Here is a 22994-nt window from a genome sequence, read left to right as displayed (position 1 = left end):
AATGAATGGAACATCTACAAGCCCCGCCCCTCTGACAAGCCCCGCCCTTCTGACAAGCCCCACTCTTTTGAAAGCCCCACCCTTCTGACGAGCCCCTCCCTTCTGACAAGCCCCCATTTTCTTTTATCATACAAAATATTAGGTTTCAGTTTGTTCTTTTCTTGGGTTGTTCTTCCCTCCTCCCCTGCTTTCTCCCTCCCAGCCTCAGTTTCTCCTTTCACATCCACACACCTTTTCCCACTTTCCGACTGACTCTCTACTTTCTAGGTCTGTACTCACACTCACATCTAGTTAGATTCCCCGGTACAAATGTTAAACGTTAGGCTACACGTAAGAGAGAATGTGTGTGTGTGTTGTTCTGAGTTTGCGTCTCCTTGCTTCACACGATACTTCGCAGATCATCCATTTTCCTGAAAGTTTCATGGCTTTCTGTTGTCTTCCTGTGTGTAACTGCACCACGATTTCATTATCCGTTTATCCGTTGACATCTAGATGGATCCCATTTCCCGGCCGTCTCACAGAGCGCATCAGAGAGCAGGGATGTGTAAGGGCCTGTGCTACGATGTAGAGTCCTTTGATAAGCCCGGGCCTTTTAGCTTTCACAAAGACGGATCTCTCAGACTCCGTTTTCTTCTGCCAGATGTAAATAAAATAGGCTGCATCAAGATAACTGGGGCCCAGGTCCCCACGTTCCCCAGAGAAGGACTGACAAGCCTGTCTCACGGTATAAAGTGCACACGCGCTAGCCCTGGTCTTGGGTTCTAATAAATAACAAGGTAGCCTCAGGCACTGTCGGGAGGAAGTTGGGCTTGGCACTTCTCTACCAAACTATAAATAAATCTGTTTCCTCTATCAATCTCTATAGTCTAACTTATTTTAAAGTGCAAGGAACCCATACAGCATGTGTCTAAGTGCCGGTCACAAGCAGACAGGAAGCCATAGGGGATTCAGTAGAGAGAGCAGAAGACTAGGGAAGGCAGAGAGAGGGGCTGCTTCAGTCTGGGTATCCCATCAGTAAGAATCACTGGGTATGTGCTGCTCTTCTATACGTAACAATCCACCCTAAAACCCAGTGGCTTAAAACAACTGTTACTTCCTCACAGTTTCTACAAGTCAGGAAGTAGGAACATACAGTACCCTGCTTCTGTCTTCCTCCAGGCTGTGGTTGAGGAGTCAGCCCTCATCAGAAGGGTCAGCTAGAGATGGGTCCACACCAAGTGCCATCACACTTTCTTGGAAGTCTCCTCAGAGGAACTCTCTGCTTCCTGACCTTCTCAGTCAGGGCCACCTGTGCTGGTGGGCGGGGCCTTCCTACATTAACAAGAAAATGCTCCCACACCTCCACAGAAAACAAGACAAAACATAAGTGTGTGTGTGTGTGTGTGTGTGTGTATGTATGGTATATATGATGTATATGATGTATATGGTATATATGGTATATATGTAGATGTCATATATGTGTGTATGTGTATATGGCATATATGATGTACATGATGTATATGATGTATATGATGTACATGATGTATATGTGGATATATGATGTATATGTGTATGTATATGATGTATATGTGATGTGTATATGTATATGATACATGCGTGGATGTATATGATATAGATGATGTATATGATGTACATGATGTATATAATGTATACGATGTATATGTGGATGTATATGATGTATATGTGTATATGTATATGATATATATGTGGGTGTATATGATGTACATGATGGACATGATGTATATAATGTATATGATGTATATGTGTATGTATATGATGTATATGTGTATATATATGATGTATTTGATGTATATGTGTATGTGTATATGTATATGATGTATATGTGGATGTATATGATGTATATGATGTATTTGATGTATACGTGGATGTGTATGATGTATGCATATGTGTATGCATATGCATATGTATATGTATAATCTCCAGCCCATGCACAAAGACTTCCCAAGTTGAACAGGGTCAACAGAGTCTCAAAGAAATGTATAACTTAGGGAGTGGAGACAAATTCATAAATAACTTGGTTGAAGCTGGAAAGCAGGAGAGATGGGAGTCAGAACTGCACAGCCTGAAGAGGCAGCTTCCTCCAGGAAGCTAGGGTGGTGCTCTGAAGGTTGATCTCTATGTTTACTCTTGTCATATTTCTGGCCTTCCTCAGGTCCCCGAGCATTTGATGTGGCTCTGGTTTGTCTCCAAGCCATGTCAGATAGTCAGATGCAGCAAACCCCATGGCTCTAGAGAGCTTTCTTGTACTCCTGTGGGGCCCTGTGTTCTATCTGGAGAAGGCAGGCTTCCCTAGGCCTCAGAACAGGGAACAGCAGACCAGCAGAGCGGCAACCCTGCCTTTGAAATACACTGAGTTTTCTCCAGGTCTTTAGCACTTAGAGACAAATGCCTTTGAGGAGGGGGCAGCACATTTTCCCAGTGGTCAAGCAATTCCTTCATTTGAGGGAAGCATTTGAAGGTATTCAAATCATTCTGGGATACATCTTTCCAAATCAAACCAGATGAGACTCAATAAAATCATGGCAATTTTTAAAGCCCAGAGGTCAACCACATCAGATACCTGAGCTCACATTCCACTCACAAATCTGGAAGGGAAGTTCTGGAAGCAAGACACCAACTGGGTGCCCAAGCTTTCTCCCTTTTTCTTCCCCTACACCCTCCAAAAACACACCCACCAAGGGACAAACTTCTCCTGAGAAAAAAGTGATCTGCTGCTGGGGTGAGGGGTGAGAGTATACAGGCCAGGAAGGAGGGAGGAACAAGCTGGAGGGGCTGCCATGGGACTGGAGCTCTCTAAGGTCCTTTTTCTACACGTGCTGATGGGAGGAACCGCAAGAAAAACCTGCAAGGAGCCAGAATCCCACTGATCAGCTCCTTTGTTATAATTCTGGACCCCCGGGCAACTACCTGATTCCAAGTGGCTTACAACCTTCTCAGTGAGACTATGTTATAGAAGAGAAAGAAAATCCAGACAGGAAAAGCTGAGAGCTGGCCCTGGGGATCAGACCTCTGTCTCCCCTTTTCTCTTAATACCCGGGACCCTGGTGCCCTCAAACCTGTCTCTAGGAAGGGAGCCATCCCTGTGGCTGAGTTCTGCCCCCACATGCCCCTGGTGTGTGCACTGTGAAACCTGTGCTTGAACAGGATAGACAGGACTCAGAAGTTTACATACGACGATCCGGAAAATATACCGGAATGCAGACTTGTAAGCCCCACTGCAGGCCCCGAGAACTAAAGCCTGCCCTGGAAAAGACCCTCCAGGTAAGACATATGCCCCTTAAGACACAAGGCTGCAATTCATCCTTAGGACTTTGTCCACGCATCTTGACATGGTCTCAGGAGGCTGAAGCAGGATTGTGAGTTCAAGGCTAGCATAGGCTACAGAGAAAGAGCCTGTTGTGCGTAGGAGAGAGAAAGAGTGGAGAGGAAAGGACAGACTTACATGATGAGATCTGTCTTAGGGGAGAAGGGGGTTGTTTAGATATATGTTGTTCCTAGGAAGAGAAAAACATAAAAACATAGCTTGCAACTACCTATGATTCCCAAATCCCCACTTACAAAGGCAGAGACAGAAACCAAATTTATCAATGTTTCCTAGGTGCCTACTGTGTGACAAGAATGCCTACAATGTGACACTGAATAAATGACACCAGGAAAACAGATAAAGTCTCAAAGAATGCAGTTCATTTGGGGCCTGGAACATTATTTAGCCACTTCCTCTTAAATGCTTTTTTTGAAAAAGAGTTTACTTTCTTTCCCAGCTCTGGCCATCCAGGTGGCTCTGTTACTGTGATTGTCCCTAGGCAAACTGTTGGAACAAGCTGGTAGCCTGGGGACATTGCCCTTTGCTCAGCTGCTGGTGTGTGGTGGAGGACACTGTGGGGCTTTGAGGCTGTGCTATCTGAACTGCACAGTGGCATTAATTCCAGTCCCGCCCCCTCCCACCAGGCACATGCTAAACATCTCTGCATAGGACCCCGGGGCTTGCTTATCGCTTCAGAAAGGAAGCCAGATTCACAGTCTCAAGAAAAAGTTACCGGATGCCAGAGAGGGAGCCTTCCAGAGCCCAGGTCTGAGGTTTATGGCTGTTCTTAACAGTTGTACATACATGCATACTATATATACTATATATACATACATTTAAATTTTATATATATATATATATATTTATATAAATAAAATATCCAAACAGCCAAGTCACTCAAGCACCTTGCCTTCATACAAGAACAGGTGCCTATCTTCTTTCCCCCTTAATTTACTTATTCACTTAACGTCCCAATCGCAGCCTCCCCTCCTCTCCTCCCACACCCAACCTCACACACACCCCTCCCCCACTCTCCCTTCCCCTTCTCCTCAATGCTTCCTCCTGCTCTCCCACAAGACTCCCCTAGCCCTGCCTAATGTTTGGCTGCGGGCCTCTGCATCTGTTTCAGCCAGCTGCTGGGTGGAGCCTCTCAGAGGACAGTTGTGCTAGGCTCCTGGCTGCAAGCCTAGCAGAATATTACAATAGTGTCCAGGGGCTGGCTCTCTCCCATGCGATGGGTCTCAAGTTGATCCAGGCACTGGTCGGCCATTCCCTCCGTCTCTGCTCCATCTGCATTCCTGCTCCTCTTGTAGGCAGGACAAATTTGGGATCAATGGTTTTGTGGATGGGTTGGTGTCCCCCTTCCTGCACTGGAAGTTCTACCTGGCTATATGAGAAAGCCACCCGGCCTCTGTATCCCCTGATGTTAGGAGTCTCAGCTAGGGTCACCCCCATCCACTCCCAGGAGCTTCCCCAAGCCAGGTCGCCTGCTGCTTGTCCCAGAGATGCCTCCTCGCCACCCAGCCCCATACCCACAGATTTCCCTTTCCTCTCCCAGCCCCATCAATCCCTGTTCCCCACACCTGATTCCCACCCCCACCCCACCCCACTCCCGACCAGTCCCTCCTGCCATCCACCTCCCAACTTGTGTCCCCTTCTGAGGAAGATCGGAGCATCTTCCCTCAGGCCCTCCTTATTACTTCTTTGGGTCTGGGGGTTGTAGCGTGGCTATCCTTCATGGCTAATACCCACTTGTCAGTGATTACACACACCCCAACGTCTCTCGGGGTCTGGGTTACCTCACTCAGGATGACATTTTCTAGTTCCATCTGTTTGCCTGCAAATTGCACGATGTCTTTGTTTTTCTAGACATTCCACTGTGTAGACGCGCCACACAAGAGCGTTCCACTGTGTAGACGCGCCACACAAGAGCGTTCCACTGTGTAGACGCGCCACACAAGAGCGTTCCACTGTGTAGACGCGCCACACAAGAGCGTTCCACTGTGTAGACGCGCCACACAAGAGCGTTCCACTGTGTAGACGCGCCACACAAGAGCGTTCCACTGTGTAGACGCGCCACACTTTCTTCGTCCATTCTTCGGTTGAGGGACATCTGGGTCGTTTCCAGTTTCTGGCCATTATGAATGAAGCTGTTGTGAACACAGTTGAGCACGTGTCTTTGTGGGATGGTGGGGCATCTTTTGGGTATATGCCCAGGAGTGGTATAGCTGGGTGTTGTGGTTTGCCCTGGAGTTATCTGTATTTTGATGCTAATTCCACTGCCCCCAAGGACAGCTGCCCTGTCACATGCTCAGGACTCAGGTGACTTCACCAGAACCTTCTCTCCATTGAATTTGTAAAGTACAGGTGAGGGGCAGGTAAAGGGTAGAAGGAGGCCTGTCATTGGAGGAGAAGGAAGGATGGGCGGGAGAAAAGTTTGAAGGAGGAGGAGGAGACTGGAACGGAAAGGAGGAATAGACAGGAGGGAGAGAGAGAGAAGTCGTGGCAGGACAATGGAGGCTGATGTTAAGATTCTGCTCTGTGTATTTGAAGGTTGTTATTAATGTTCTTAAGGGATGGATGGTACTGGATTTTGTATGTTTAAGTGGGCAATTATATCTTACCAGTTGGGTCAAAGGTTATTGTGTTGTGTGTCCTTTCATGTGTAGATTTAAGTGTAATGGAGTGTGGGGCGGCTGGTTTGGGCCACCACAGAGTTGGGAAACCTGCCTTGGGATCTAGATAGGTAGAGAGATTGCTGCCAGGCTCAGAGAGAGGCCTACAGCAGTGTGATATGGGATGGAGCAAATTGGGTGAGAAGCTTTGCTGACTGAGAATTAAGATATCCAGAAGATATCTTGGCACTGCAGTACTGGACCTAAAGAGGGTAAAAGACAACCATACTTTTTTATTTTTTCTATTTTTGCAACAACAGCTGGGTCTTGAGGTAAAACTATTTCCAATTTTCCGAGAAACTGCTAAATTGATTTCCAAAGTGGACGTATGAGTTTACAATCCCAGCAGCAGGGGAGGAGTGTTCGCTCCCCTTGCTCCACATCCTCACCAGCTTGAGTTGTCAGCTGAATTTTTGATCTTAGCCATTCTAACCAGCATAAGGTGGAATCTCAGAGTCCTTTTGATTTACATTTCCCCGATAACTAAGGACATCGAACTTTTCTTTAAGTGCTTCTCAGCCATTAGGGATTGTTCTGTTGAGAATTTTCTGTCTAGATCTGAACCCCATTTCTTAATAGGTTTGCTCATGTCTAACTTCTTGAAAACCACCCTCACTTGGAGGGAAACCGCCACCAGCAATGGAGCCCCTTGCTCTGCTCTAGGGAATGAGGGCTGCTGAAAATGTCAGCCCAGATGAACAGGAATGTACTGACTTTTCTTCTGATTTACTTCCTTGGTTACAGAAGTCTGTCCTGCCTGCCCCAACACCCGCAGCCTCTCTGACTGCCCTCTCCTCTCTTCTCCTCTTTATCTCTCACACTGGCTAATTCAACAACTAAACTCCACACAGTGTTTGGTGTAGACTGTCCTCATGTTTGGGGCCTTCTCTGAGGAACTCATGTCATAGCGGGAAAAGATTCAGATCGTACATGAGGGCATCTGTGATGTCCACAGTATCATAAGTGACATCTAATTTAGTTATGTGTTGGTAAGAACACTCTTCCACGGTTGGTCCTCACTTCCTGTTTTGCCTGCTTTTGTTCGCTCTAACTTTCTGAGGGTTACCTTCCATACCTCTGCCTGGTTTTGTCCCCTTTATGAGGTTGGTGAGCCAGGCATTTTGGCTATTCTGATGTATTTACTTTTTAAAAAAAGGGGGGGGGGTGGCTGGAGAGATGGCTCAGAGGTTAGGAGCACCGACTGCTCTTCCAGAGGTCCTGAGTTCAAATCCCAGCAACCACATGGTGGCTCACAACCATCTGTAATGGGATCTGATGCCCTCTTCTGGTGTGTCTGAAGACAGCTACAGTGTACTTATATATAATAAATTAATTAAAACAAACAAAAAATCATTTACCTTCCTGGTCTCTTGGTCTCCTGGTGCTCCCTCCCTCCTCCTCAGGTCGCATTCACTCTGGACTCTCCCAGATGCCCCTGCCTCTGGCTGTGCTCTCCCTCAATAAACTTCCTCCTCCACCACACCAAGGAACAGCCATGCCTTCCTTTTAATTTTTTTTCATCCTGTCTTGTACTACAGTAAAGAAGTTGATGACCCATGGTATTTGGGATCATCCAAATGTCTAGAAATGTATCTAAAAATACCTTCGAAGAGTGAGATCTGATTTTCCTGGTATTCTGTGATTTCTTCCCTAGCACTGAAGAGATGTTTGAAGTCCCAGCTGCTGGGTACAATGTGTGATTCCCCAGACTTAAATGTTAAACTTTAACCCCACAACATGATGGCCATGAAGCAAAGACTTTGGGACATGATTTTAACGAGTTTTTAATAATGTCCTTATGAAAGACCTCCCAGGGGTGAAGAGCTGGTGTATGAGCCAGACAGCAGACCCATCGCCACCTGAAGCTCAGACTTCCTGGCCTCCAGACAGAGGGGTAAAGGTCTACTGTGTTCCTGCCACTCAGTTTGTCAGACAGCGCAAAGGACTAAGACCCTTCTAAATTACAGCCGAGCATGTGGTGCAGTGCGCTACCAGAGAACACATCTAATATTGCTTGGTTTTTCCCTGGGAGAGTAACAACAACAACAACAACAACAGTAACAACAAAAATAATACAATAGACACTTAATGAGTTGTACACGGTGCTCTGTGCCTTTAATCCCATCACAGGAGGCAGAACTAGTTGGCAGTTCTTTGTGAGTTTGAGGCCAGTCCTGGCTACATAAACCCTGACTCGGAAAACGAAAAGAAAACGAAGAAAAGAGAAGTCATGGGTTTGGTTTCACATTCTAGGTCCCATGAGAGAAGGATGGCCGTGGGAAGAGAGGCAGCAAGCTGACAGCCAGGGATCAACGGAGACTTTAGGGCTTGGAGATAGTGGACAAATGGGTCCTTACCAACTATTGGGGGTAAAGTGGAAGGGTTCAGGCTGGAAGACAGGGGACCCTAGATGGAATCTGTGACTCACAGTAAAGTTGTTAGGGCATAAAAATAGATGAATGTTCGTGTTTATCTTTCATCTCTAAACTAGGTTTTAAAAGTATACAAAATATTGTTATCATCATCACAACCATAACCACCATTATCATCATCATCACCACCACCACCATAACCACCGTCATCACCACCACCATAACAACCATCATCATCACCATCACCACCATCATCATCACCATCATCACCACCACCACCACCACCACCACCATCATCATCATCATCATCATCATCATTGTCCTCGGACCTGTAACAGCATAAAATGGTCTGAAGTAAATATCTTGACCTGATAGAACACCATAACTGAGACCATTCAGGCAGCTCACCGAGGAGAGGGACTCTCACAAAAGGCAGATTCAGTAAAGAAAGTCTTGGGATAAGAGAATCAACTCTGACATCATGGGCATGAGTGAAGTAAATATTTGGGGGCAAAGGGCCCATGGAGCCCCTCTAACCTTCCGCCACCCTGCTCTGAGTCACTTAAAGCCCATGGCAACATGTCACTGCTGGACTTGTGGGCTCCGACCGTTGACCCGTCTCTATTGTACCCAGTTTGTCATAAAGTCCTCGGTGGAGGACAGAGAGGGCAGAGGTTCACTTTGTGCTCTGTCTCCTCTCAGAGGAAGGCGCCCACACATCACACTAGGAAAGCAATGCCCTATGGTCCCCTCCTTGCTCCATGCACGGCTTAGGAAAACTCTTTTCTTCATGTTTCATTTGCTATGAGAATCAAGGGAACTTTGAACCTTCCACCCCCTGGTTTTCATCTTCAAGGTGATGGACGGAGAACCTGAGCCCTGGCTTTGAAGCCCAGAATAGCATCAGATTAGGAACTACCTGTAAGCTAAGATGATTCAGGAACCAATTATAGGTAGAGAGGGAGAACTCGGGACTTCAATTCAAGGCCAGAAAACAGTTACTCAGAACCACCAGCACCTCCCCCCGAACACACACACACACACACACACACACACACACACACACACACACACACACAGAGAGAGAGAGAGAGAGAGAGAGAGAGAGAGAGAGAGAGAGAGTTGTGCACACATGCACTTGCACAGTGAGACAGTTGCAGGAGGAAACATCCTATTTTGTGATTCTGATGTTATCGGCCATCATGAGATTTCCAGACATTACTAGAAATGGGTGGGGTTTTATTTACTTTATGTGTGTTTACTCCGTGCTCCACGTTCGTCCAGTGATATTAGGAACAGGACCACAGGCCCTTGCCTGCGTATTTGATGAGTAGGTACTGGCGCTCCTTATAATTAGTTTCAAATCAGACCATTTCACACAACTATGGCATCTTCTCTGCCTATTCCGTCTATCGCAAAGGCAGCAAGAGAGCCCTTTGTTGTTGAACAGCTCATTCTTAGCCTCTGATGAGTTGTGAGGAAGATGAACGCCAATAAAAACACAACTATGGTCGCGGTCATAGACCGATGCTTGCTGCAGTGCATCTTCCTGGATGCCAGAGCAAGGAGGGGACAAAGGCGCTCCTAGACATATCAGGATAATAAACGCTATAGGGGAACATCACCCTGTGGAGAGAGGCTTTTTTTTTTTTTTTGGTTCTTTTTTTCGGAGCTGGGAACCGAACCCAGGGCCTTGCGCTTGCTAGGCAAGCGCTCTGCCACTGAGCTAAATCCCCAATCTCTGTGGAGAGAGGCTTAAGGATTAATAATGTGATCCTGCCATTTAAATGCCAACATCATTGTCCCCCCACATGAGGAAAGAAAATTGGGCTTTAATGAAGTCACGAAATAACTACTAACAAAGGGGCTGGCTACCTGTGAGTCCTGTGCCTAGAGAAACCTAAGTATATCCCACCCCCACCCCCTACTGGCTCAACAAACACATGGAGAGCAATGTGCTACGTAGCGAGGACCCAAATGACGAGCACAAAATTAAAATGTCTCTTTTTTTTAAGATTTATTTATATATTTTGTATATGAGTACACTGTAGCTGTCTTCAGACACACCAGATGAGAGCATCGGATCCCATTACAGATGGTTGTGAGCCACCATGTGATTGCTGGGATTTGAACTCAGGACCTCTGGAAGAGCAGTCAGTGCTCTTAACCACTGAGCCATCTCTCCAGCCTTAAAATGTCTCATACACTCATTCGTGTGCATGCAATTATGCAGTACCTTCAAGATCGCCAGGCACGGTGTAAGGGCTCGGAAGGGAAAAAGGCGTGGTCTTCATCTGCCTTCGTGGAGGACGAGGTGCTAAGAGATTAAGGCTAGATCCAAGTAGCGGCCCCTTCAACAAGGGCAGGATAAACTGCATGTGCATGAGATCGATGTCTTAGGGCAAGTCCTGCAGAGTAGAGAGATGCAGGACCACGGCTCCCTGGGAAACTGGAGGACTATGCCTGTGGGCAGGACGAGGTCAGGAGGTGAGGCTGGAAGGAAGGTAGGAGAGGCAACAGGATGAGAGGACTTTACGTCACTGACTCCTCCCAGATTACAACTGACTCCTCTTAGACGTCTTCTGATGTGAACGGAAATCTCTAGTTCACTGATTAAGCAAGGAGGGGTTGAAGACCCTGGCCTTGACTACTTATGTACTCCACACGGAGGAACTTATCCTCTCACTAAAACTCATCTGTCCCCGAGTCTTTGAAGACCTTCAGGGACATAACCAATGCTTCAGACATCTCAAGAGCCAGCCTTGTTCAGCCAGAGATATAAGCATTGCAACTGCCCACAGGCTATTCAATGTCACGCTTCTTGCATTCCCGTGGTTTTTCTTGGCAATATCACCATTTAAAATGGCTCCCAAGCACCTTAATGGAAGAGGAGAAGGAAAGAGTGTAGAGTCAGAGGTTTGAGAGGACCAGGGCCAACCAGAGTCTTCTGGACTCGGGGACTCACAGCAGCTGTGACTGCCTACACAAAAGCAAGCCAGCCAGCATTCCTCATGGACTGGGAAGGGATTACTGATCCCCCACTCCTGTCTAGCCATTGGTGGATGGCTTCTGGAGCAAGAGAATCAGTTTTCTTTAAGGGTGTGGTCCCTGGTAGTCAGGTGTACACCAGTGGAGTCTAATGGGTCAAAAAACAAAGAGGAGGATGTGTAGTCAGAGAGTGGAGAGTAGGAAGGTGGTGGTGAGTCTGGGAGGAGTTACTAGGAGGACTGGGGGGGGGGTGAGTGTGATCGAAATACATTGTATGAGTTGTTGCGGGTGGTCCGAGAAGCCCGTCATGGCAACAGCCCTCCCAATGGTGGGTCTTCCATATTGTGTGGGTGAACGTGCTTCAGAAGGTGCTGGGCCATTGAGAAAAGGTGTATGAGTGGCCGGGCATATACCTTCAACTGAGAAAACGTCAATGATCTGAGGAGACTAACCCCTTGGAGTTATGCCTGCAGGTGGATTTGGGCCGTGACTTCTTCATTGACATAGTAGTCCCAGATACGTCACGCATCTCTCTGGCCCTGGGATATGTTCTTTCCTGGAGTTGATACTGCCTGAAGCTCTCAAGCTCATGGACTGAAAGAGTTCTTTCCACACAGACGGAGCTCAGTGACAGCCTCACCTTCAAGGACTCAAGGCCCATAGCCGCATGATGCTAGAGGGACTTTGAGAACTGGGCAGCCCAGAGCCAACCTCCCAGCAACCATTTCTTCCTGTCTCCAGCATTAAAGAGCCAGACGGCCTTGGGAGAAAAATTCACTGTACAAAAATCTCAAAGAATTAATAAAAAATTTTTAAATGTCTCCCAACCACGGTGTCTCCTGTTTCTAAGTGCAAGGAGTTTGGGATGTGCCCAGTGGAGACAAAGTGTGGGTTCTAGAAACTTAGTTAGTGCTATTGACCTGGAGTTCAACCTTAATATATCAATAATATATATTAAATAAGGTGTCATAATTTGAATAGTGCATTTCTGAGGTTAAACAGGGTGGCTCACAGGAACAGAGCGTTACCATGGTGGTCCCCATTCATTTGCTGTTCACAGTAAGTTTAAAACCTCGAGCGCCAAGGGATCAGGAAGAGGACAGCTGTCCAGATTCAGGGCCTTCCGGGCCGGCGGAGGCCGTAGCTCACCGGTGCGGTGCTCACCTAACATGTGGAGCCACCGTCAGTAACCTTCTTATTTTTGGACTTTGGCTCTTGGCTTTCTGCAGGCCACCTGAAAGAAATTGTGTTACTGTGCATTTATACATATATGACGAACTATTTTCGAATATCTGTAGACTAAACTACAAAAGTCCCTTTTATGTAAAAATCAAAAGACTTGGAGCCCGCTGCCCTGGCAGGAACCGGCTGCTCTTTCTGTCTTTCAACTCCATCAGAAGTACACAGCGCTTTCTAGTGCACTCAGCTAGGGGCTGCCCTGCTTCACAGGAAAATCTTGTCCTGCATTTGCAATTCAGGCTCATTATTTACAAAACAACAACAACAAACAAACAACAAACATCGTATTTCAGGCTATGCTCCTGACACAGCTTCCTGCACGATGTTTGCCCAGTGAGCCAGGCTCCGATCCTATGCAGGCAAGAATGTGGCTTTTCAATCCGACCAAGAGATCAAAAATAACAAAACCTACCAGATCACAGCACAAATGGCTGAGTTCTCACTTGAGGCAGAACACAGAGGTAGGAATCCGGGAGAAGTGTAATCCTTAAATTCTCCTTCCTTCCTGGAAGCTGGAGACATGGCTCAGCAGTTAAGAGCCTTGACTGCTCCTGCAGAAACCTGGGATTGGGTCTCATCACCTAGTAGCGGCTCACAACCATCTCTAACTCCAGTTCCTGAGTCTCTGACACCCTCTTCTGGCATCCCCGGGAACTGCATGCTCATGGTACACAGCTGCACACGCCTCAACCACCCATACACACAAATATATCTTTTAAAATTAAAAAATAAAGTGTCCTTCCCTCCAGGGCTAGTCCAAACTCTGAAGAATATTTCTTTTTCTTTGTTCGGCATGTGACAAATCTTTGCCATGCAAACCTCAGTGCTACAGAATTGAAACGGTGTATCTGAGTCTGAGTAATAGACATGGAGAAGCCACCTGCAGGAGGAAGAGAATCTTGCACCATATTCTCATGCTTCTGTAAGTTTAAGGTCCTTATAATTAGTTAGCTCCAGCTTCTGCCATGGCTGTTCTCAGAAGGGGCATTCTAATGTGCTAGCTGGGAACCCATTCTACCTTGAGCCATAAAAATCCAAATTTCACCGCTTTAAGGTCCCTGTGGGTGAAGACTGGCAGTGGTGGTACACACCTTTATTCCCAGCACTCGGGAGGCAGAGGTGAGTGGATCTCTGAGTTCGAGGCCAGCCTGGTCTATAGAGTAGATTCCGGGACAGATAGGGATACAAAAAGAAACCCTGTTTCAAAAAACAAAACCAAAACCAAAAAATCCCTGTAGGTGAAAGAGAAAATAGGAGGGAAGGCAGGAGGGAAAACTGTGGTCCAGATGTAATACATTCGATGATGATACTACTACTACTACTACTACTACTACTACTACTACTAATAATAATAATAATAATAATAATAATAATAATAATAATGCCTCAGGCATACTGGAAAGACCTGAACAGGAGAATCACACACATCTGAGGCATGAGGTGCACACTGAGATTTCATCTGAAAACCAACAGAAATTGAGAACTCATTCTTATAAAGATCCCAGCACACTGGTGCTAATTATTCCGTAGGTCAATGGAAGACTCGCAATCACCAAATAAAACAAATGCCATAAAAGTGTGTTTGCGTGCACACGCACGCACATGCACACACATACACTCACACATGCACACACACACGCACACACATACATGCACACACACTCACACACACATGCACGCACACACACACACACACACACACATACACACACACGCACACACGATCCTGATGGGAATGTGTATAGCTACATAAAAAGATAATAATCATGCTGTGACCAATAGCGGAAAATGTACATTAGATACCGGAGTAACATCACCACCACCCTGGACAAACACATACACAAACAAATTTTATTTAATAAGTTTAATGGTTTTAATAAATTGAAAGGTGAATTATGTGCATATGCGTTCCCTCCAAAAAATCTGTGACTCGCTCACCAAAAGGAACTGTTATCATCCCTGTCAATGGGTCGTTCTCCTGTTTGAAGTCCGCCAACCTGCCAATACCTGTAATCATTTCTTTGCTATTGGCTTCAGGCCATGAGTTGGCTCATGCAAGAGTGTTTGGTTACAGACTACGTTGTCTCTGTTTAAGCTAACAAAATGGGTTTTCAAGGAGCAAATTCATAGATAAGGACTGTGGTGGGGAAAAGTGTTACACTCTATATTTTATATGTTGCAATATAAAAGATACATTTTATAGTTATAAAATATTTTATATAAATATATTAATACAAACATATAAAATACAGTTATATAAATATATAAAATATTTTATATAAACACAATATAAATATATAAAATAATCTCTATCAATATATAATATAAATATATAAAATATATTTTATATAAATATATAAAACATTATATTGATATATACTATAACTATGTAAAATATTGTATAATATATAAGATATATTTATATAACATATAATATAGATTAAAATATGAAATGTTATATTTTATAATTTTATACTTCCAGGATCTCAAGCCATCAAAACCTTAAGACACAAGTGCAGCCTTATTCTTGGTTAATTTAACTCACTGTCCTGCCAACTATTCATCTTATGAATACTGTTTTAAATTTGGACACTGTAGTCTAAGATGCTTACAGGTATGCTTTTGTTTGCTTGCTTGTTTTTGAGATAGGGTCCCACTATATAGCTCTGGCTGTCCTGGAACTCGCTCTGTAGACCAGGCTGGCCTTGAACTCAGAGATCTGCCTGCCTCTGCGCCGGGAGTACTGGCGTTAAAGGTGTACGCCACGGTGTCAAGGTGTGGGGGGATGGCTGGGAACTGACTTGGTTGCAGCCTGCACCCTGTCGTGGTTGGGTGCTGGAATGTGGTGGTCACTGTTAGTTATCAACCTGACAGGGTATGGAATGAACTAAAAGCTAAGTCACTAGGCACGCCTGAGGGGGTTATCTTGATAAGGATAGTTGAAGGCGGGACCCACCCAAAATATGAGCGGGGCCTTCGGAGGGGAACCCTCTATTTACTATGCTCGCCTTCCTGTTTCTGCTTTGCCGGAACCACATCTATCCTGCCTTCACCAATATTACTGTCGCACTCCTCCCTGACATGGGACCCAGCTTCTTCAGCCTCCCAACACAGACCCAGCCGCAGCGTTCCCATGAAGCCTCCAGGCCTTCAGCAGCGCACTGGGACTGAAGCATTCAGCCTTACGTAACTATTGCGTTCTCGAGTACCCAGACCATACCATTAAGGCAGCTTGAACAACCCCCCTCTGGACATGTATTCTGCCTGTTCCATTCCTAATACATAAAACAAAGAACAGAATCCTAAAGAATAACCGCGAAAGGCCTAGGGGACTGACTGGAGCTTGGCCTAAGGAGACGGGTTTTCTTCGCTCTGGTTTCATATCAGGGTCTTAGAGACAGATGGAGACACCTCAGAAAACAGCATCAATATTAAAATCGCAGCCACAGCAATTGTCCCCATCAACATCTGAGCCGTTCTTACCACACGTGTCTTACTTGGGTGTGCACTTTTTTTTTTTCCTTTTTTTTTTTTCCCCCGGAGCTGGGGACCGAACCCAGGGCCTTGCGGTTGCTAGGCAAGCACTCTACCACTGAGCTAAATCCCTAACCCCCTTACTTGGGATCAGAACTCTCGTTCTCCATCTCCGCGGAGATGAGATGGCAATCGGGACTCGTATGACGTTAGCAACAAATCTAATCATGTTCTTTTTTTTTTTTTTTTTTTTTTTTTTTTTTTTGGGTTCTTTTTTTTCGGAGCTGGGGACGGAACCCAGGGCCTTGCGCTTCCTAGGCAAGCGCTCTACCACTGAGCTAAATCCCCAATCCCTCTAATCATGTTCTAATAAGCGGCACAACAGAGCTCGTGGGACAATGAGGTGAGGCTGCTTTTCTAGAAGCTGGGGGTGTCTACCTGACCTCATGCTCCTAGCTACAACTGCTTGAACAGCAAGGCTGCTCTCTTAAAGCGTCCATGTATTGACTGGTGATCTCTCTCACTAATCTCATCTCAGTAAACATCGCCTTGGTGCCAGCTGGATTCTACCACGCGTCGGTCCAACCACACGCGCTCATCGCTTCCCATGCAGCCTGGAGCTCAGCACAAGCGTCTACTGTGCCCCTCCCCAGCAACCTCAGGGGCACGGAGACACGGAGAGAGCCACACTGTTGAATTTGATTGAATCTGCATAATCTGAACCCGTTCCTAAGAGCTCAGTCTCTCTTGAGTTCCAGCATCAGATGACAGCCTCGTTATATGTAAATATATTTAGGAGCAAATGAAATGCCACTTCTCAATTCTTCAACTAAGCGCATTCAGTTTTTTTAAATTAAATTTCTCAGAGCGGTTTGTCAACCTTGGCATTTACACACAAAGCATCCGTAAGTGTGTGGGGATTCTTAAGAGGTTTGTTCAGCGAGTGTCAAGTTAAGAAGTACAACAGCAAAGGAAGGGCAAAATTGGAAGCACTGATGTCTTAATCAAATCACAGCCCTGGGAACGGAAAACAAAACAGCAAGGAGGGCTGGCAAAAGAGGTTTGTGCTTCATGGACCAGGTGAGGGAGCAAACCAGGGAAACCACCATAGGAAAGCACAGCATCCGCTGTAAAGATGGAGGACCCTAGGCAGTAAAGGAGTATACCAGGAGCGGGGACCCAGAGGAGAGGCACTGAGCCAACACATGAAGCCACAACCCACATAGATGGCTCTCTCGCTGATAGAAATAACAGCCAGTGGCTAGTCCGTGTGTCTGTCTGTCTGTCTGTCTGTCTGTCTGTCTGTCTGAGACAGAGGGAGAGGGAGACGAACAGGGAGAGAGGTGTGTGTGTGTCTGTCTGTCTGTCTGTCTGTGTGGGTGAGAGAGGGAAGGAGGGGGGGAAGTATGTGTGTGGGTAAAACAGTTGAGAGATCAACTCCTGGCAATGTCTCAAGCCGACGTTGAGTACACTTGCCATGCTGTCTGTCAGAGCAATTCATCCAACATAACTGACCTTGGTCCCCCAGGATCCATAGCTACCCTTTCCCCTGCCTCGTGGCACCGGGAAACAGCCATTCTTGTGTTGGTCTGCACAAGTTCAGCTCTCTTACACTGCACATAGAAATGACTGTCAAGTTTGGCTCTGTGTCTGGGTTATTGCACTCCTGATCATGCACCCCGCAGGTCAATCACTGCTGTCTGCCAACACCGAAGGCCAATTACAGCCCATCCTGAGCACGCTGTACTGTCTTTATCCATCCGTTAGTGGACAGGCAGGTGCCTTCCAGACCTTGGTTGGCGTCAATAATGCTGTTATGAGCACGGGAGTGCCCAGGTACATCTCATGTTTGAATGCTTGGTCCCCAGTTGGTAGAACTGTCGGGGGGAAGGGGGGGCTTGAGAGATGGCTCAGCGGTTAAGAGCACTGACTGCTCTTACAGAGGTCCTGAGTTCAAATCCCAGCAACCACATGGTGGATCACAACCATCTGTGATGGGATCCGATGCCCTCTTCTGGTGTATCTGAAGACAGCTACAGTGTACTTATATATAATAAATAAATCTTAAAAAAAAAAAAACTGTCTGGGGAAGGATTAGGAGGTGTGGTCTTGTTGGACGAGGTGTGTCACTAGGGGTGGGCTTTGAGGATTGAAAAGCCCATACCAGTCTGACTGTCTGCCTTTTTCTCCTCTTCCCTCCCCCTTCCCCACCCTTTCCCCCTCCCCCTCCCTCTCACTCCCTCCCCTCCCTCTCACCTTGGGTTTGTGTATCAGATGTAAACGCTCAGCTACCGCTCAATCCAGCACCATGCCTGCTTTTCTATGCCATGCCACTGTCCCAATGGTCGTTATTAACTGACAGCAAGCTCCCCTTATTAAATGCTTTCTTTTGTAAGTTCTCTGGGTCATAATGTCTCTTCACAGCCATAGAAAAGTGACCGAGACAGGGATTAACACGCCCAATTATACTTTCCTGTTCGTTAAAGGCATTGGTCTTGCACCTTCCCTTTATTAATTAAGAACAATGAATGACATTCACGTAAACTTTTACACAGAGATACACTTGCATGTTCATGAGGATGAAGTTGCCAGGTCATAAGTCTCTGGTCCCCCCAGCAACATGTTAGTGTTCTGGATTCTCCCACGTCCTCATCAACACTCTCCAGCGTCTATTTTTACAATCATACGCTGTATGCTGTCTCTGTCTCTGACTCTTTCTGTCTCTGTCTCTCTGTCTCTCTCTGTCTCTCTCTCTCTCTCTCTTACACACACACACACACACACACACACACACACACACACACACACACAGGATTCTAAGATAAAATGTGCATCATCTAAACTTCTTACCGGTCACATTTACTGTTACATGTTTGTATTCTTTTCCGGAGCTGAGGACCGAACCCAGGGCCTTGTGCTTGCTAGGCAAGCGTCTACCACTGAGCTAAATCCCCAACCCCACATGTTTGTATTCTTAACCTTTACTGCTGCGTTTACCTTGATGGTAGACAGGGACCCAGCTCACATTTTTCCCGTTTTAAACTCTTAATCCTCATTCCCTTCTCTTATCCCTTTCCTCTCACACTGAATCTCCCCTTTGCAACTTTTCCTCCCACGTTCACGTCTTCCCTTGAGACGTCCCCTGAGTTCAATCAGGGGTTGTTTGCATGACCTCGAGTGGGGAGTTCTTTACTGGAGTATGGGTAACTTACGAGTGGCAACACCACTGATAAAACTGGCATTTACTCCTCCAGTGATACAGTTGCAGAGTGGGAAGAGGAACCTCAGTGGGGAAGACGCCTCCATCAGATCACCAGATCACCAGTGGGCTAGTTAGTCCCTGAGGCATTTTCTTCATTGGTAATTGGTAGGGAGCCACCCAACCCTTTGCGTGTGGTACTCCTGGGTGGGTGCTAATGGGTTGTTAAAAGGCAGGCTGAACAAGCCATGGGGGAACAAGCCACTGAGCAGCATTCCTCTGTAGTCTCTTCTTCAGTTCTGGCTTCCAGGTTCCTACCTTGGTGTCTTAGTTAGGGTTTTTACTGCTGTGAAGATACACAATAATCAAAGAAGCTCTTATAAAAGAAAGCATTTAGTTGGGGCTGGCTCACAGTTTTAGAGGTTCAGTCCATTATCATGGCAGGAAGCACAGTAGTGGCAGGCAGACATGGTGCTGGAGAAGGAACTGAGAGTTCAACATCTTAATCCACAGGCAGCCAGGAGAAGACTGTCCTCCACGGGCAACCAGGAGGAGGCTCTGATTCCACTGTGAGCAGAGCTTGAGCATGAGAAACCTTCAAGTCCACCTACACAGTCACACACTTCCTCCAACCAGGCCACATCTCCTTATAGCTCCACTCCCTATGGTCAAGCATTGAAAAACATGAATCTATGGGGCCAAACCTATTCAAACTGCCACACTTGGCTTCCCTCAATGTTGGACTGGGACTGGGACATGTGAGCTAAATAAATCCTCTCCAAGTTGCTTTTGATCAGTGTTTTCTCACAGCAACAGAAACCTAACTAGAATATCCACAACGATTAACTACTCGCAGTCTCTCATGGGTCACATGGGCTCCTCACTCATTTTGAGTAAACACCCGACAGGCCCCATCTTGTAGAGATCTTGTGCAGATAATCTTAGCTTTAGTGAGTTCGTGAGTGCAATAGCTATGTCATGTCCAGAAGACATCTTTTGGGGTTGGGGGATGGGAGTAATGGGGAAGGTTGAGGCAGGGTTTCTCTGTGTAGCCAGGCTGTCCTGGAACAAACTCTGTAGACCAGGCTGGCCCCTCTCTGCCTCCTAAGTGCTGGGATTAAAGGTATGTGCCTGGCCAGAAGACATCTTTTTTACTGAACATCCGAATAACTAGTCCTCCGGCTCTTACTCTTTCAAGTCCCTCTTTCCTAAGGAAAGTTCCTTAAGCCCCATCTAGGCCACTCTATCACTTACTCTGGGCGCCCTGGCCAGTTGCAGGGTTCTGCAGTAAGAAGTTTTCTGGTGGAGCATAGTGCAGCAATTAACCTCACACATTTTGACAACAGACTTCCTAATTCTGTTCACCACCAGCCCTTCTCATGGTGAAGCCATTTCAGGCACGCATAGACAGAATGATGTATATCCCAGGGAAATGAACCTTTTATTCCTATAGGCGATGCTTTTCTCATAAATATAAATATTATAAATTTAATTAAATATTTATAAATATAAATATTATAAATCCTGATGCTTTTGTCTCAGGAATAAATACTTGCTTTACATTTGTAATTCTGTTTTCTTCTTGTTATTTGTTGGGTATACTTTCTCCCTTTGATTCTTTTCAATCCTTCCTGGAACACAGCAACCCTAGACACTGTTTTGTTTATACAAAAGCTTTTAGAACTTTAGTTTAAAAGGCAAAACACTAAAATATGTCCCTAGTTCAAAGTCTGCACCTTTCTATCCTCCAAATCTAAGAGCTTTGAAATTTGCACATAGCAAGAAGACTGTTAACAATATTGCCAGTGAGCTCAGAGCCTTTCATCTAATGAGATCTTGACTGACTGCATGATATCTCTGAGACTAGCAAATGTATTTACAAAAGAAAAATAAAAACATAAAATGGAATGAAATTCTATGATTTTATATCAACCTGTTCTGATAAAAATAAATAAATATGCCCAGTTTCCTGGAAAAGCAACATATTCTCCCGGAGCACAAATGTTGATTCATTACGGCAGATTCCACAGACTCCAGGAATGATTGCAGCATAAAAATATGAGGCTCTGCTTTTTGTGGGAGGTAAGAGGACTGTTTCTGGGCACACTGACAAAGTAAAACAAGGTCAGGAGAATTATAACGTAATGCATACTAAGAAAAGGAAAACAGAGGCAGCCAGGGACATTTAAAAGAACAATAAGAACATTTCTAATATTTGGGGCCCACTCTTTTGTTTTCTTTTTGTTTTTGAGACTGGGTCTTAAAATACAGCCTTGACTGACTTGGAAAACTCACTCTGTAGACCAGGCTGGCCTCGAAGTCACAGACATCTGCCTGCTTTGTTTTTGAAAGGGAATTTTTCTTGACATAAAGTAGTTCCCCCTGGGTGTTAACAAGCAAGAGTCGTCAATGCATTCTGGACATGTTGGGCAATACAAACCCAAGGCGCCTCCCTTTTCACAAAGTGAACTACGACGGGGCAATTATAACAAATGGTAAGAGTCTAAGAATAGAAACACATTTCAGTAACACTGAAATCACATTGTATCCAAACCAAATAAAACTTACATCACAAACATTAGCAGCTAAGATCATGGACTGGACGCCTTAAGCCTCCACAAGGTTCCCAGAGCCTTCCTGCGAGCATCTCATCAGACCCACGGAGTTCTCACCTCAGGCTGTGGCCCCTCGAGTCTGCGCTAATGGGCGAGCCATGCTGCATCTCGTTTTTCTTTTCGTGTTTATTGTGCTTTGGACCTTGGCCTTTTCTGCCTTCTTCCTGGCCTCCAAATCCCTTGCCCGTCAACAGGCCTTAGTCTTTTGACCTGAACTGCTGGTCATTTTTGAGGCAGGCAAGCGCCTTCGTCACACATAGGAGTTTAGTGAGCGTCACACATAGGAGTTTAGTGAGCCAGCCAGTGGGGGATGGGGAGATATAGGCCTAGAAACTCCCTCTAGGAAGACAGGTTCCCTGCATTGGAGGGACACTCCTCTTCCAGTCGGCAGAGGACTCGAAGACCTAAGACCTTTGAGGCCATGGTAAAAGCAAATGCAATTGTTTTGGGTGTGATTGGAAGAAAGATGGAGAAGACTCTTTCCCCAGCTTCCGGCAGGGCCATATGAAGGCAGTGCCTCTTAGGGGCTGGGGAGATTTGATTGGAGAGGGCAATGGGGTTTTTGTTTTGTTGTTGTTGTTGTAGCCTCTAGTTTTTCCAATCAGGTCTATACTTTTAATAGAAGTTTTAAATGTGTAACAAATATCACTGCTGTTTTAATAACGCTACCGAGGCAGCTATGGCGGCCATGGAAGAACCCTGTGTTGGGGTCTTGCTCATAGCGTTTGCTACCCACATTAGAGACTAATTAGATGAGTGCTAAGATCAGTAGAACTGGCTGCTAGGGCAGAAAGAACCTTAACGTGCAGTAGACAGGCTTCAAAGTGAAAATGCAAGTTTGTATTGTAAGTGTTCATCAGCATCATAAGAGAAAACATTTATGATCTGGTTCCAGTTACAAAGAGGTTTAAACATGGCTACTTCTGTTCACCTCCTAACTCTGCTACCGACTGCTTGTGTAATGCTGAGAATTGCCTGGCTTCCCTGTTCTCGTGTCAGCAACTGCCAAGTGGAATTCCTTTGTTCACACTGCAAACGTGCAGCCTGCCTGCCAGGTCTCTCATACCCAAACGGAGGATGACAGGAAATAAAATGTAAAAATGAGCT

At 45.8% G+C, this 22994-nt stretch overlaps 1 long non-coding RNA gene across 1 annotated transcript; it reads right to left on the bottom strand.

The window, feature by feature from the left end:
• Positions 1–10376: 10376 nt before the first annotated feature.
• LOC120095865 (uncharacterized) lies at positions 10377–22330 on the bottom strand. Its single transcript, XR_005491740.2, has 3 exons — positions 21945–22330; positions 12525–12594; positions 10377–10865 (listed from the first exon to the last, which is right to left on the bottom strand). It is a non-coding gene; the product is annotated as an uncharacterized LOC120095865 (long non-coding RNA).
• Between the last annotated feature and the right edge of the window lie 664 nt (positions 22331–22994).

Source organism: Rattus norvegicus, chromosome 12, assembly GCF_036323735.1.
Source record: "Rattus norvegicus strain BN/NHsdMcwi chromosome 12, GRCr8, whole genome shotgun sequence".
Classification (NCBI taxonomy): Eukaryota; Metazoa; Chordata; class Mammalia; order Rodentia; family Muridae; genus Rattus; species Rattus norvegicus.
This window is presented reverse-complemented; position numbering and strand designations above follow the sequence as displayed.